We start from the raw sequence: 13734 nt of genomic DNA on the forward strand, positions 1-13734 counted from the left end.
GTGTTCACTGCAGCACTATTTACAGTTGCCAGGACATGGAAGCAACCTAAGTGTCCATTGACAGATGAATGGATAAAGGAGATGTGGCACATATACGATGGAATATTACTCAGCCATAAAAAGAAACGAAATTGAGTTATTTGTAGTGAGGTGGATGGACCTAGAGTCTGTCATACAGAGAGAAGTCAGTCAGAAAGAGAAAAACAAATACCGTATGCTAACACATATATATGGAATCTAAGAAAACAGTACTGATGAACCTAGTGGCAGGGCAGGAATAAAGACACACATGTAGAGAACGGACTTGAGGACACAGCGGGGGATTGGGAAGCTGGGATGAAGTGAGAGGGTGGCATGGACACATACACACTACCAAATGTAAAATAGATAGCTAGTGGGAAGCAGCCGCATAGCACGGTGAGATCAGCTCCGTGCTTTGTGACCACCTAGAGGGGTGGGATGGTGGGGTGGGAGGGAGGCTCAAGAGGGAGGGGATATGGGGATATATGTATATGTGTAGCTGATTCACTTTGCTATACAGTAGAAACTAACACAACAATGTAAAGCAATTATACTTCAATAAAGATATTAAAAATAAATGAAAATAAAATACAAATGCTACTACATTAAAAAAAAAGGAGCCATTTATATTCCCATTTCTGAAAGCTGTAAGTTCATATTCCTCAGCCACTTTTCTAAGGATGTTGGTCTTCTCATTTACTTTGTAGCAGCTCTTTGTGAACTACAGAAGTAAGTACTTGCCTGTGATAATAGTTGGAACTGCCAACTACAAACTGGCACTTGCCAGCTCCCTCTACAAGGATTAAATCATGAGGCGCAGCAGCTGCTGACCTTCAACACCCCCTAAAAGGAGTTCAGGCTGGAGATCAGGAATGAGGCCCTCTGTGCTCTGGGAGAAACTGGCAGAACAGGTCTTCAGATAGTTAGATATTTTCAGGAGAAGATTTTATGAACCCAGTTTCTTGCATCTTCTCATACCTAGAAAAGCACTAAAATCCTTCATGGTAACATCTGCTCCTCAAGACTAGCAGCAAACTTCTGCCAAAATGTGTGCTTGATTGCACGTCCCCCCTTCACTAGAGTCACGTACATACTGACCTCCCCCCTCCCCTCGCCTCTTTGGAGCATTTTCTCAGAGCTCTCTGAAATGCTGTCTCTCAGGCCCTAGTCCTCCTTTTGCCCCAAATAAAACTTAACTCACAACTCTCACACTGTGCATTTTTTTTTCAGTCTACAGAATAAAATGTTCCCAGCTTGTCATCTTTGACTTTATGATTTTTCTATGCAGAAGTTTTAAAAATTGGAAGTCTATTTCATTAATATTTTCTTTTATGGATTCTGAGTATTGTGTCATACTATAAAATCCCTCTCCCATCTGAGATAACTTTTTTTCTTTTCCATTTAAATCTTTTATGCATCTGGAATTCATTTTGGTACAAGATGTGCGTTACATGTCCGACTTTATTGCTTTTACAGATGGTCCCCCATTTGCCCCGCACCGTTTGGTGAATGCTCCATGTTTTCTCCGTCGACATGAAACGCCTCCCAGGAGATTCTTGGGCAGACTTCATGGCTTCTGAGCTGAGCTTGTGGTGACAGTGGTTCCTCTTTGTGAAACCTCTCCAGGCAGGCAGAGACCTCAAACACGCCACTGAGAGCTGCAAACAAGTCAAACCTGCACCAGTACCGGCGTATGTGAGGTCTCCAAATTGCAGCCTGGAATGATGTGAGCGCATGATTCCCATCTAGTTGGTTTCTCCACTCCACATACCGTCTCTCCAATAAAGTCAGGAGGTGACAGGGAATAGTCACATGGTTTTGGTTGTTTGATTTGCAGACTTTACTCCATCAACATGTGAGGAAGACCTGAACTTAATATTTGCAAAGCACTTTGAACTATGGAGAAGAAAGGTGTTATGTAATCCTCGTGTTATCTTTTAGATTTTGAGCATGTTACTGTGACATCAGCATCCTAGGCTTAATGAAGTTTTATTTCAGCTAATGTAAGTTCATCCTTCTGTGTTCAACTAGCTGTGAAACCAAGCCACTGGGTGTGGATTATGAGGGCTGAAGCTTTGGGGAGTGCGGTGAAATTTTTCAGAATTCGTGACAGCATATAAGACCACCGAAGCCGGTTTACCTGCCTTCTATCTACAAGGATGCTTTTTAAACTAGGACACACGTCTATTGTTCAGTGATAATTATAGTGATAATGCTGACACCAAGATACTGCAAAATCCTGCTGCACCTTTTGAATTAAGTTCTGAATCATCAAAAATAATTATAATATAATTTAAGTTTCAAGACAATTTGGCTGTGTTCCTTAATGGTTAGGAGTTTTGTTTAAGACACAGACAAGGGTGAATTTAATCTTGATTCTTCCACCTTTTATCTGAGTAACTTTGAGCAAGTATCCCAACTTCTGTAAGCTTTAATTTCTCATATAGAAAATGGTAATGATAATAGTACTTATTGTTATAGGGACTAATAAGAAAATCCATTTAAAGCAAAATAAGGCACTTCCTGTCTGACTGGCAAAGATCAAAAAGATCAATAACACCTCTGGAGGTGACCGTCTGGTGGAGACAGGTATACTGCTCAAGGGGGTGTATATCGATATAGCTACCACATAAAACAGTTTACAGTATCTATCAATATCTATCAAATGCACACACATACCTCTACCAGCACTTCCTCTAGCTGGAATTTATTGAACAGATGTACTTGTAAATGAGCAAACTGATAACTGTAGCAGATATTTATTGCAGTGCTGTTATAGTAAGAATAGAGTGGAAAAAGCCTAAATATCCATCTCTAAGCGTTTGTTCTGATGGACTCATGCAATCACATACCATGCTGTAATAAAGAGCAAGGAAATGTTTATGCCATCGAATGAGATGTTACCAGGATATACTGCTAATCAGAAGAAGCAAGGTGTAAACAGTGTGTAAAAACAGGGGATGGAAATATATATATATAGATATATAGATATATATATATATGTCTGTATAATCACAGAAAAGCTCAAGAAAAACACTTAAGAAAATGGTAGCATTGATTTCCCCTAAAGCTGGAATTTCCTGGTGGAAATTTTTGAAGTATTTCTTCAGTGGCCAGAAAGCTTTTCACTCTATACCTTTTTCATTTTTTGATTATACTCTTTGAACATATAAATTATTTCTTAAAAAGCAAATTGATATAAAGTATATAGAACACTGGTGACACATCAGCATGCAATACGTATTAGTGCTTAAAATTTCAGTTTAATGGTAATTGATTATCTTCCACTAAAAGATATGTAGAGAATTAAAAAAATCAGCTGTTTAAAAATTAAATACTATAAATTTTATAATATACAAATAATTTTAAACAATAATATTTGCCTTACTATAAATTATAAAGGCATTTCTTTTAGCCCATGCAGTCCCACAATCTGGGTCTGTTACCATTTACATTTCTCATAAATGTAACACCTTTTATGTTCTCATAAAAGGTGTTAAAAGACCTGGCAATTTTATTTTATTTTACTTTCTTCGAAATCACCACCAATGCATTTATTTGAGGGAAAAAGGGTCAAATCTTATTAGGAACTTCCAACTGGATAGGACTAGAGACACTGATCTACCTAACATCTGGGTGTTCACAGCCGCACAAGTAACCATATCCTGCACGTGAGGCGTCACCACGAAACCGACGAGCATTTGACAAGGGGGACACATTCTGAGCAGTCACACGGTTTCCATTTAGAAGGTGCTTCCTTATCAGAAAAGCAGTGTTGAGAAAAACGAAGACAGCCTCCTAGCAAAGGCCTGGACATGATGGTGGTTCCTGAAAAGGGATCACACCCTATTTACAAAGCTGGAGAGTGAAGCTCCCAGCTGAGCTGCAGGATAAGAGGGGGGCTGACCTGAGGGCTGTGAATGGGGGCTGGGATCTGACCTCACGAGCCTTTGCTCATCCAACCTCAGGCTCCACGAGCCATTCTCTGGCCCCCTGCAGGAGGCAGACTCGGGAAATCTGCAAAGCCAGGGGATTCTGCCCCACCTTCCCCAGGCCTAACAGTGACCAATTCACTGGACGCAGTCTCATGCCACCCAGCCCCTGCATGGCACCTACGGAAACTGAAGCCCAGCTGGCCTGGAGCACATCTAGGTCTTGCTGGGCTGGTCATCTTACACGTGTCCCACGATGGTCGGCCTCACCCACGGTGTCCTGGCCGAGACAGTGTGCTTTTTTAGGTGATTCAGGTTACTCCAGGGCAAGGTATGATCCTGATGACACCCGGCAGAGGAGGCTGGAGCTTCGGAAGAACTGGCCCTGCACACTCGGGTCCTTCCAGCAGCGGATCCGGATTCGAACACTGAGGAGTGAGGCGGCGGCCCAGCCTGCAGGTGTTCACAGCCATGAGACCGCCCACCAGCAGGAAGGGGTAGGTCAGTACGCTCACTGCCATCCCCATCACATATCTGGGGTGGCTCTGGATGGCTAGGGCCTGGCTGAACTGGGAACCTGGATTCTGGTCGTTCCCCAGCCCCCCTGGAGTGTCACCCACCAGGTAGGCACTGAGGAAGCGGGCCAGCAGGTTACAGCCCCGCAAGGAAACCACACCTTCCAGGAGGTGAGGGATCAAGCCGACAAAGAATCCCAGCAGCCCCTCTTCTGTGAAAATCTTCCCAATGGAGCTCAACTTTCCGCTGTACTTGGCCTTCCTCCCATGAACTGGACCACGCAGTGCACTGAGATGACACGCAGCGGGTGGGCCAGCACGTGGGACATGCTTTGCATCATCATCATCAGGTAGGAGGTCTCCTTCACCACCGTCGTCAGAGACGTCTTCGTGCCAGGCTTGGCGGAAACCTGCTCCGTCTCCTCCGGAGGGAGAACCTTCTTCATGGTGCCTGGGTCACGGTGCAGAGGGCGGTCGACGCCAGCCAGGGGCTCAGGCCTCGGCACAGCACTAGCTTCCCACCCACCGCGCAGTGTCCTCGGCTTGGGTGGAGACGCTCGGTGGGGAGAGGACTTCCTCTCCGGCACGCCAGTCCCAGTGGTGGGGGGCGGGCAGCGGTTCGCGACCCCCTAGGATTAGCAGCTTCGCTAGAGCAGCGGCTGTTTGAGCACCGTCACTCCCGTGTGCAGCCCAACGGAAAGAGCCTTGGCGGCCAGCACCATCTCCGGGCCCCAGGCCCACGGCTCCCAGAGCCCGACCCCGCCTGCTGCCACTCCGCCCGGCTTGGCTCCGGGTCCGGTTCCACCTTTCCCCAACACTGATGTCCGGTAAGTTAAAAAATCTACTAAGTGTCTGTGGACAGAGGAATGGATGAAGAGGCTGTGGCACATATACACGATGGAATACGATTCGGCCGTAAAAAAGAACGAAATAAGGCCATGTGCAGCACCATGGATGCACCTAGAGACTGTCATACTGAGCGAAGTACATCAGACAGAGAAAGACAAATATCATATGGTATCGCTTATAAGTGTAATCTAAAACAAATGATACAAACGAATTTATTTACAAAATAGAAATAGAGCCACAGATGCAGAAAACAAGCTTATGGTTATGGAATAAGGGTGGGGAGGGATAAACTGGGAGATTGGGACTGTTACGGACACACTGTATACATAAAATAGGGAACTAATAAGGACCTGCTGTAGAGCACAGGAAACTCTACTCAATCCTTTGTAATGACCTCTATGGGAAAAGAATCTAGAAAAGAGTGATCTATGTATACGTAAAACTGATTCACTGTGCTATACACCTGAAACTAACACAACACTGTAAATCAATTATACTCAAATAAAAATTAATTATAAAAAAAATTCTACTTAGGCAAACAACATGACTAGAAGGAAATGTTTTCCATATACAAATAAAAATGTCTCATGAGTTAGTCTTTGAGCAATTGAAAGTTTTGGGTAGATAATATGTGTCATTTAAGCGTCTCTCAAACATTCTTAGATTTTGAATAAGGAATGAAAACACTGAACGTACTCTAGAATTAATAGTCGAGTTTTGCTTACAGTTCTGAGTTTGGAGCAAATCTGGATGAACTGTGAATACATGGAGAGTTCTTTTTCTATTTGACTTTCATGTATTTACACCATCAGGATGCACACTACCTTTTTCCTCAATAAACTGAGAATCTAGGTCTCATTCTTATCAGATGTTCTACCATTAACATTCCATCTTGTTCTCCCCCATACTTTGGGAATAACAGCTTTTCTTTCACTGGTTTTTAATTTTTAATTTCTTAAACAGTTTTTAGGCCATGCTATATGTATAATATTAATAGGTGTCTGCTGGTGAAGTATTTTCTGGAATTTAAGAAGACTTAGATCAAGTGGTGTCTCCCCTATAAAATTGTTAGAGATCTCCAAAGCTGAATCTCCCATTCTTTTCCCACGTCTTGAGTATTATACATGTTATTATGTATACGCATTATTATACACAAATTATACATATATTATAATGATTTGTCTCTTTTGTAAAACAGTGAACTCCTTAAAAATAGCAAGTCTATTTCTCCTTATAACTGTATGTCAGGCCTGGCAGGTATTAGGTACTCAGTTATGCCAGCTGAATAAAGACAGTTTTTCTCAGTAGATGTTATACTACTAATGGAAATACTTCAGCAAGTATTATCACTTTATCATATCTGAGTATTTTCCTAGATATAAAAGTAAACTGAAATGAACAGAGTCCTCATCCAGCATGTCTCAAGAATCTGAGTACAGAGGAATTCTGTTTTCCTAGATCCCATTCCAATTCAACCGTGTACTAAATAATTATGATCTAAATTCTCCATTTGAAGCTTAAAAGATTTATTTACTTATTTATTTAAATTTTATTTATTTATTTTTGGCTGCATCGGATCTTCGTTAATGTGTGTGGGCTTTCTCTAGTTGCGGTAAGCAGGGGCTACTCTCTGTTGCAGTGCGCGGACTTCTCATTGTGGTGGCTTCTCTTGTTGCGGAGCACGGGCCCTAGGTGCGTGGGCTTCAGTAGTTGTGGAACGTGGGCTCAGTAACTGTAGCTCACAGGCTCAGTAGTTGTGGCTCGTGGGCTCTAGAACGCAGGCTCAGTAGTTGTGGCACACGGGCTTAGTCGCTCCGTGGCATATGGAATCTTCCTGGACCAGGGCTCAAACCCGTGTTCCCTGCATTGGCAGGAGGATTCTTAACCACTGCGCCACCAGGGAAGTCCAAAATTTGTTATTTTTTAATGACCTGAACACACAGCCTCCTTCCAACAGCATGGTCCAGTGGTCACTTTTAAGGGAATACTCAAGAAGCAGCTGAACCGGCTGGCTAATTTTTTCTCAAAAGCAACAATGATAAAACTATCATCACTAATGATAAAAACAAAACCGTTTTATTGGTAGATGTTCCCAAACATCGAGATAGAGAAAGAGCAATGCTCTTGCTGACCTAGCCAGCATGTTTCACGGCCTGCCAGCTCTGACAACATAGCCTTGGGACATATTCTTTAGCTTCTTCTACCTGGTTTCCTCCTCTGTGAAAAAGGATTCAAACACCAGCCTCACCGCTTTTACAGTCAAGGTTGACTTTTTTTTTTTTGGATGATGCTTTGTAGTACAGATTTCTGGGGCAACCAGCAGAGTTCCAGGACTTAAATAGATCCATTGTTGCGATTTGAGGAAAGCCATAACCCTCTCTGAAACCTTTCTTCTTAGCAAGGTGAGATATTCCTTTCTGTGGGCAAAAATACAAGCTCATTTCTCTGCTTCACACTGGTCTGCTATCCAGGGCACTCGAATGACTCTCCTATCAACAGCACAGAAATCCTTCATTTCACATTGTCACTTGTCATCTCAATGATGGAGCCACAATTCAGAGCCTGTTAAAAGCCTAGCTGATACCACATAACCATCAGCAGGAATTGCAAAAAGAACATGATAAGCACTAAGCCCTGGTTTCGCTAAACATAGCCATCCTTCGAATTTGAATTCTAGAAATCTATACCCCTCAATAGACAGTACTATTCTGGCCACCTGTAAAAATGACTTAACAATATGTTCCTTTGTATACTTTTTTTTTTTTTTTGGCGGTACGTGGGCCTCTCTCATTGCAGAGCACAGGCTCCAGACGCACAGGCTCAGCAGCTATGGCTCACAGGCCCAGCCGCTCCGCAGCATGTGGGATCTTCCCGGACCGGGGCACAAACCCGTGCGAACCCGTGTCCCCTGCATCGGCAGGCGGACTCCCAACCACTGTGCCACGAGGGAAGCCCCTGTATACTTGTTTTTGAGGGTCAATACAAGAAAAAGCCTTGGGGAGTAGTAGAGTCTGTGTTTTGGTATCATCAGGAACGCCATCCATCATGTTATTTAATGCTCCTCTTATAAACTAGGGGGGAACCTAGAGATGGCAGACCCATCAATGACAATTCCATCTCAGTGTGAAAGCTCCTGAACAGGAGGGAGGTGGCTTTGAGAATGTTATAAAGAGAAACGGACAGATTGTGACAATGAACATTTCTGAGGACCGGCTGCCTGCCAGACGCTTTCTGCTTCTGCAGAGTGAGAGCTTAAATATTTCTAGCCCATGATACTTGTTAAAAAATAGAGAAGGTACGACACGAGGAGAACGTAATTTGAGTGTGGGGACTTGCAGATGAGAGTTCAGTTTTGGACACAACAACTTTGGTGGGATGTGGTATAGGAAAGAGGACTCAAAACCTTCCATGTGACAACTCACCTTTTTGAACTTCAGACTGTCACCACCAGCCATCAGTGTTGATCTACAATGGTTGACATGGACGCTAGGATGCAGACGATGCTTACAAGGCATGTGAAAGCATCAGGCACACAGCAGATATTCAGCAATGTTAGTTCTTTTAATTCCCACAAACCATTCTGCCAAAGGAACTGGATCATGCTGTGGGAAAAAAACCCTCTTTTTCCAAAGACGTTTAAATGTTTACAGGAATTCTATACTGTACTTATCATTTTCAGTAAGTTTAAGGACATTAAAACTAATGTTAAGATTATTGGGAATAAATGGTACTACCATGAATTATTCCACTAGAGATGTAATACCATTGATTATTAATGCCAGAGCGAGGTCATCAGAGACCTCCGTGGTCACTATATTCAGTGGATGTTTTCAGTCCTCTTTTTACTTGACCTCCCACATTTACCTGCCAACCTGTTTTTCACTTTCTCCTTGAAACATTCTTTCTTTCCATGATACCGCATTGGTTTTTTTTGGCTGCGCTGCACAGCTTGTGGGATCTTAGTTCCCCGACCAGGGACTGAACCCAGGCTCTTGGCAGTGACAGTGCGGAGTGCTAACCACTGGACTGCCAGGGAGCTCCCAGACACCACATTCTTTCCTTGCTGTGTTTCCGACTTTTCTTCTCTGCCTTCATTTCAGACATATCCTTCTCTCCTGGGCCTTTAAATGCTGTGGTTCCTCAAGGCTCTGCCCTGGGACCTCTTCTCTACTCACCCTCTGCTCTGTTCCCCCCGAAATCACACCTGTCCCCATGAAATTGTCACCCGTATACTAATGACCCCTAAATTTCCATCTTGATCTTAGACCTCCCCCATGATATATCCAATTAACTATTCAACATCCCCACTCGAATGTCTCAAGGGTACCTCAAACTCAACGTATCCAAGACCAGACTTAGGATATTCCACTCAAATATTATCTTCTTCCAGTTTCCCACCATAAATCGCAAATAGCCTTCCCATATCCAGGTGTAGTCTGTCCCTCATCCATTCTCTGTCACATCCCATATCCAATCCATTGCTTGGAACTGTTGATTTCACACCTCCCTCCCCATTTGGCTTTCTCATCTATCAATTTTTATCCATCTTTACTATCAGCATCGTTGCACAAGCTAGAGTCACCTCTCACCACTACTAAGTGGTGCACAGCCCTCCTTCCATCTGTTGTGGCTCCTTTGATTTTGTTCTCCATGCTAGAACCGGAGTAATCTTTAAAAATGCAAATCTTTTAATGTTAACCCTGCTAAAAATCCTACGTTGCCTCTTTAGAGATAATCCTAAATCCTCAACATACCACAAAAGTCTCTGTCAATCAAAAGGTCCTAACAGACCTTCTCTATATAGATGCTTCTACTTAGGGTAACCCTTCAGTCAGTCACCAGGATTTGTTACTTGCATGTCTATTAGTTTCTTTTGCCTTCAATCTCTGCCCCGAATTAGGGAAATTCATGGAGACGCTAGAAGACTGGCACCAACTCTCTAATCTCTCTGCGAAGTGATTAGGAGGAAATTTTATTATTGTTTTCTTTTTCTATGGAAAAGTGTTTTATTTGCCTCGGTTCACATTCTATAGATAATGACTTACAAAAGGTATAGAAGCCTAAACTGTTTAAGATGCCAGGTCAAAGCCAAGTTATAGAAGGATAAACCAAGTCCAGTGCTGATGTCACAAGGAGCTCGGGGCCCTTTAAATATCTTGGAGTTTCTTACACAGTGTTTAAATCTTATAGGTTTAAAGATACAGTGTCAGGTTCCATCTTTCTAGTACATAGTGAATTGGCTTAGGAGGCCACATCAGGCAACTTTCGTGACCTCGCTAGCACTTATTTGCCTGGTAAGTAAAATAGGATGTTAAGATCACCTATGACACAGTTATGTTGAGGATTAAATAACATTAATTATGTAAAGCACTCAGCATAGAGGCTGGCACACAGCAATGAGCAGTAGGTGTTGGTATTATTTCTGTTTGTGATAATTATAAAATCCATTTTGAGGAAGTCCTTGTAGATGAATGTGAACATTTTTCTTCAGAGAGAAGGAATACTAAGGATTTCAACAATGGTTTTTTGGGTTCACATTAGTGTATCATTGGTTTTGGTCTATCAGAGAAATACAGATTTTGCAATGGAAAACAGTTAGAATGAATCTTATTACTCCTCAGGAAAGGAGTAGACACAAACCCTCTTACTGGTGTCACTGTGCACCGGTCATCCAATACCCTTTTTTGTTGCATCCCCTCCAGCTCCTGGAGGATGGATCTTGTCATGGGGGTCCTCAGGCCCAGAGCGCATGGCACCATTTCTGTCTGTGGGATGATTTCTGCTCATGGCAGAGACTCTGCTGTCCCCTGGTGGCATCTGCGGTCTTCCGTTGGTTCAATGTTCCCACCTGGAAGACCTACAATTATCCTTAGAGAGTCACACATCTAGCAGGCAGAGCCTGCGCGCTGCCTTTCCACTCTAATGTTTAACGATTGACCTTGCACTGGAAGCAGCCGTTTCTCTGAGCGGCTCAGAGCAGGGGTCCTTACTGAGGACCTTCTCCAACACCTTGCCACCTCATCCACACCAGCGCTCCTTCTAGGAGCAGAGTCATGTTGTCTCCTTAGAGAGCTGCATGTGGACCTCTTCCCCGAGTTCCGACTTTGCTGTCAGAGGCTGACTCTTAACATCTAAGGTCCTGAAGCTTTCTCCCCAGTCCCTGGTGTCCTTCCTGATTTCTTACCTTTGACAGTGGGGTTGGGTGTTACTTCAAACTGGTCTGGGTCCTTATCACAGCCTATTCCCATGTGAAGGTACAAACACAAGTTTATTTTTCTATAACTCACCTTAATTAAGTTCAGTTTTGAACTGCCTCTTCCAAACGGTTGGTGATACCATAATCTCTGCCAATTCCTGGTATCTCCCACCAACCCCGCAGCTGGATCTAAATTGGAGAATGTCTAGTTTGGTGACGAGTGTTTAGGTTGGGAGCCTCTGGTTTCCAATGCCATCTGTCTACATGGGCATCCAGTGAGAAACACAGCATCTTAATGCAGTCATCAGTTTCCCCAGCCTCTGCTGGGCTCAGAGTTCCCTTCTGCAAGCTCCCTTGAAGTGTGGACGTGTCTTTCTTCTTCCACGGCACACCTGGATATACAGGGACACCGTTTTGCTCGCATTCCACGTTAGGGCCCAGAAGGTCTTTAAGAGTCCATCTAGTTGCCACCTACCTACTCACACCAGGCGTCCCATGAGTCCATATTCTCTCTCTGGGCCCACTGCCTTCCTGGGCGGTGCTCAGGTCTCTGGGCACACCTTCCTCCTGCTCTCGGATCTCACAAACCCAAATATGGAGGTCTGCAGTGTCCCAAGGATGGGACTGGGGAGCTTGGTTCAGACTCCCTATCTCGGGGACAGTGGAGACCGGCCCCCACTGCCCCCCTCCTTCTCTCTTGCCTGTACCACTCACAGCCTCCTTGGTCCCCAGCACAGGAGATGGGTTTGTTTTAGTTTTTTCTGCGAGTAGAAAGCCAGGCTCTTACAAAACATGTTTTATCCAAATCTCTTGCTCTGCCAGGAGTCTTTTTTGTTCCTGTAAAGCCAAGCCTTTTGCAACACCAAAGCCAGGAAGGACGCTTTCTTTGCTGTCACATCTTCCCTTAAAGCAATAAGCACAGAATGCCTAGCTGCTCATTTGGGGTGGAGTGATGCACAAAAACATTGAGAGAAGAGGACAGTGGCTGGAGAAGGCAACCTGTTAATATTATCCTGCCACACTTAACGAAGAACAGACAGAAACAGTAATAGGCTCTTCGGAATAATAATCTTCCCTCTCTTGGGATGAAATTGTGTCCTTAGTCTTCAGAGATAGTGCATAGTCTTGGCTCTGTTCTAGCTACACATGGGCAAGACTTCAGAACTCAGAAGCCCTGTCTTAACTAAGCAGACTGACACGTTGTCTTCTAGGAGGATTTATCTTCTCACTGGAGATCAGTTCTGGAGAGGTTTTCAAAGGTATGATTCTGTTATTCGGGTTGGTGCGAGGAATATGACAGTTTATTTAAAGCTGTTACTTTACTGTGAAAACTCTAGACACAGTGAGAGTAACATTTGGATTAGTCTCTAACACCCAAAAACCTGTATAACAGGAAGAATCATGTTCTATTTTCTAAGAATGCAGAGGCAGCCTCAAAGCACCTTTGCAGTTTTAACTTCATTTTAAAATATGCTGATATTAGTAATTATTATAATAAAGTATTGGCTATTTATGGTTAGTAATTGCTTACACTTATTGAGTACTTACTGTGTGTCCGATACTAAAACACCTAGGTAATTCACTTAATCCTCATAAAAGCCTTAAAATATACATATTGTTACCCAGATTTAGATGAGGAAACTGAGGCAGAGAGGCTATGTAATTTGTCCAAAGTCACAGGATAGTATCTATTAGAGATTGAATTTGAACCCCCCAAAGTCTGACAGCCAAGTAGCAGTGCTTAGTTATGCTGCCTAGTTAATCAGGATATTCATCTTGGTAAGAATGGTTATGAGGTTACGGTGTAAAAGTGACAATTTTTGGAATAATAAGCTAGAACCTGCTTTTAAGCTAGTAAATCAGAATAAAAATTTTAATTATTATGTATCCTTTGATATTTGGAGGCAAAGTCAAAGTTACCAGCTTGCAGCCCGGAAATGAGACTGGGTTAGGGAAGAGTTTACTTCAACTGTTATTTATCAAGGGGCCCAGAGATTATGTGCTGAGCCCTTCTGGATCTTCAGGGAAACAGAACGGATAAACACCATGAAACCGAAAGACATCAACTCATAAGAAATTAACATTTTACAGTAACTGTTTTTCTTTTTTTGGCTGCGCGGCGGCACGTGGGAGCTTAGCTCCCGACCACGGATGGCACCCGCGTCCCCTGCACTGCAAGGCGGATTCTTGACCACTGGACCCTCAGGGAGGCCCCTACACT

At 43.4% G+C, this 13734-nt stretch overlaps 1 pseudogene across 1 annotated transcript; it reads right to left on the minus strand.

Annotated features, from left to right (window-relative positions):
* Positions 1 to 920: 920 nt before the first annotated feature.
* On the minus strand, positions 921 to 11372 carry LOC307185556 (mitochondrial carrier homolog 1-like; annotated as a pseudogene). The gene is made up of 2 exons: positions 11308 to 11372; positions 921 to 5127 (listed from the first exon to the last, which is right to left on the minus strand). The product of its transcript is annotated as a mitochondrial carrier homolog 1-like (transcript).
* Between the last annotated feature and the right edge of the window lie 2362 nt (positions 11373 to 13734).

The sequence above is a fragment of the Stenella coeruleoalba genome (genome assembly GCF_951394435.1).
Source record: "Stenella coeruleoalba genome assembly, chromosome: 4".
Classification (NCBI taxonomy): Eukaryota; Metazoa; Chordata; class Mammalia; order Artiodactyla; family Delphinidae; genus Stenella; species Stenella coeruleoalba.